Here is a 3,913-nt window from a genome sequence, read left to right on the forward strand (position 1 = left end):
AGAGAAAAAGAGGAGGATCCCCAATGAGATGGATTGGCAAAGTGGCAGCATCAATGGGCTCAAGCATGGCAAAATTGTGAAGTTGGCCCAGGATCAGGCAGTATTTTGTTGTGTTGTGCATAGGGTCATTATGAGTTGGTACTGATTTGATGGCACCTTACAACAACAAGAAGTCATAATCAAATCAACAACACAAGAACAACAATATCATTCAAACTAAGACTTTTCAGGAGACTAATATTTTCTACTCGGAAACTCTGTACAGGGTCGCTATGGGTCGGACCGACTCGATGGCACTTAACAACAACAACAACAATATTTTCTAAAACTTGTATAGTTACAGTAGATATCTACTAAGATTTTTAAATCATAAAAATTTAAAGCTGCATATAATCCTGCCCAGAAAAAAAATGCTGTTGATATCTTTGTGCTACTGAATAACTAGAGCTATTTCTAATACAAAGTATTGCTCTATATATGATTATACATATATATGTTTTAAAGTTGTTTCTTTATCTAAGTACGTTTTATGTCATAAAATTTTAATGGTTGCATAATATTTCACTATTTAGATATGTCATAATTTAAAAATTATTCTTCTGTTGTAGAACATTTCATCTGTTTCTAATTTTTGTCAATTATAACATCCCTCTGGCTAATATTCTTACACATGGTCTTTTTCTTCAGTTTTGATTATTTCCATAGGACAAATTCATAAAAGCAGAGTTCTTAAGTCAAGTGATATGAATTCCTTAATACTCTTTATTACATAATGTCAAAATGCATTTCATAAATGCTACATCAATTTTAATTTCCATCAGAAGTATCTAAGAATACTTAAAGATACCATGATTTTCCCAAAGTATTGTATGCAACATTAAACATTTTACAAGTCAAAGTACATAATTTTTCTAATCACTGATAGCATTAAGGAGCTCTGGTAGCATAGTGGTTAGGAATCGGGCTGCTAATCTCATGGTCAGCAGTTCGAAACTACCAACTGTTCCACAGGAGAAAGATGAGGCTTTCTGATCCCGTAAGATTTACAGCCTCAGAAACCCTGTACAGGGTCGCTATGAGTCGGAACCGACTCCAGTCCACATAACAACAACAACAACATTTAGTATTTGTCTTTGCATATTTCTTTACATAATATCCAGAGAATACTATGATAAAACAAATAATTTTCAATACAGTAATCTTGATTCCATAAAGGAGCCCTGATGGTATAATGGCTAAGCACTCATGTGCTAGACAAAAGGTTGGTGGTTCAAACCTGCATGAATAATTTCTTTCAGAAAGATCACCAGGAGACTGGTCCCTATGAGGTGAATGTCAAAGATATGCCAAATTTCCATCGTTTCCAGTATGTTACACCATTCCATAATCTTTCATATCAAACACCATCCCTCTCTTCCTTCTCATATCAGAGTTCTTCAATATGATTCAGCGTCACACAGAATTCACAGCTGTCAAAAGAAATGGCCACATAAGTGTGAAGGCTGGCAAGTCCCATAACCATAGTTCAGAGGTCAGTCTGGAAAATTCTCCTTACCATGTAGTATCAGGAGCTGAGGTACCCATATCAGCAAGTCAGATGACAGACTGTTGCTACACAGGGCTATGTGACCTAGTGAATCAGGTCAGGTAGTAGGTCTCAAGTCCCACAAACTGGAGGCCAGACATGGTGAGTCAGATGCTAGATCCATAGCAAGAGTGTAATTTTGCCAGAGCAGTCCTATAAATCGGACACAGATCATTCCCCCAAGGAAAACTAAGGGTGTTGCCATACTTGATTCTTAGTTCTGTCATAATTCTTACTCCTTTGTTGTTGCTGCTGTAAGGTTGGCTCCAACTCATAGCAACCCTCTAAAGGAGCAGTTGGTAAGATTGAACCACCAACTTTGTGATTAGCAGTCTAGTGCTTATCCTATAGAGCCACTTAGCCCCACCTTAATTCTTATTGCTGAGTTCAACTATAATCCACAGATGCCCTTTAATTCTGCCTCATTAACAACTCACTTTAAAAATGCGTCCATAATCATAGGCATAGAAGCTAGGATTTACAATAGACCACAAAATAGAACAATATCGCTAGAAGGGCCATAATAACTAATTCACTGATTATGTAGCTTATAATGTGGAACCCATCTAAAGGCCTTGTAAGAAACAGACTAGCAATCTATTTTTCTAAAGATTACAGCCAGAAAAATCCTATAGGGAAGTTTTGCTCTGTTACATGGAGCCTCTATGAGTCAAAATCAACTCAAATATACCCAAAAATCTTTAAACTATAATGGACTATGCGAACTATGATTTTTATCATCAACTGCCTTTGAATTCCCCTTGCTTTGTAGGCCTGATTTTTCTTTGATGAGTAACCGCTCTTCATTCCTTGTATACTGGTGAGATTTCATTAAACTGTTGTATCTTCCGCTACATACAGGAAATACAAAATATGACTGAACCCTGGCCTTCCCAATGTGGTCACATGATTCTACTGGAACCAGTTGGTTCCACTGGATAAAAATTGACACTAAGAGGACAGATGTTTGCAGCTATAGGAAGCCATCTTGTCTACCACCTAGAAAAAGCTTGCCTTGAGAATGAAACCAAGTAAAGATAAGAAGAATGGTGAGGTAAAACAAGAGAGAACCCCCAAAAATATCTGATTTCCAGGATGTAGTCATACTTGATGTGGGCTATATTCTTAGAGTTCCAAGATTCATGAGATAAAAATTACAGTTCAAACGGATTATAGATGGTTTTTGACATTTTCAAGCAAAATTAGCTCATTTAAATACAACTCCAAACTACCCCACGAAAGTAAAGAAGGTATAAAATCTTAGGGAGAGTCAGAACTGCGTTGAATAGAATGTGATTTAAGGGCTTTGTGGGAGATTATAATGATTTTAACAGAACTACAATTTGAAAGAATGGAACCAATTTCCAGGTTTAAAAAGTAAGCAACCATATCTAATGTACCCCAGTATGTCTTACACACTACATTTCTGCTTTCCTATAGATACGAGGTAAGGAAGCACCTACTGGTATCCAATACCATGTTAGTCACTGCAAAGGACTGGATGAAATGACTGGAAAATACGGCCCCTTTCTTCAAGTAGTTCTTAGTCTAGTTTGACAAAATTTATATATGCATGTTTTGTTTTTCTAAATTAAAACCATAAAGGAAAAGATATGAAGTTTCTGTGCTACATCTATAGCATATTCACCTAAGAATCATTAGGATATGAATTATATTTAAGGCTACATAAGATCAAAGAAGTGCCTGGGGAGCACAGTTTTAGCACTCTATTACTCACTGAAATGTTCATGGTTTGAACCCACCAAAAACATACCTCAGAATACCTAACAATCTGCTTCTGGAAGTTGACAGCCTTGAAAACTCTATGGTGCACAGTTCCGCATTGCACACTTGGAATCACCATGAATGGAAATTGAAATGACAGCAATTGGTTAATGTAAGATCAAACTTTTTGCCTATTTTGACTCCAGTGAGTTTCAATATCACCTGAGTGGGTGGATTTCCAGAAAGAATCATCTGCAACCTAAAGAGCATATTCCTCTTTGATAGGGCAGATTCTTAGAAAATACCAGGCACACCAGAGCACAGCTCCAAAACAATTCTCACAGCACCTGGTGGGCAGCTCATAGTGAGTTTCACAGGCAGGTTCCTAGTGAGTTTCACAGGCAGCTCCTAGTGAGTTTTATAGGCAGCAAATTTCCCATACATCCAGGCTTCACAGCCATACTCTTTCCAATGAGGCCTGAATTCTATCCTTATAATTGTTAAAGTAAAAATCATATTAAAGGCCAGTGATAAATTGATTGAAGCTTATTTGGTATACAATTTGCAAATCAGGATAACATTTTAATTGGAGAACCAAACATT

Source organism: Chrysochloris asiatica, unplaced genomic scaffold, assembly GCF_000296735.1.
Source record: "Chrysochloris asiatica unplaced genomic scaffold, ChrAsi1.0 scaffold00031, whole genome shotgun sequence".
NCBI classification, from domain to species: domain Eukaryota; kingdom Metazoa; phylum Chordata; class Mammalia; order Afrosoricida; family Chrysochloridae; genus Chrysochloris; species Chrysochloris asiatica.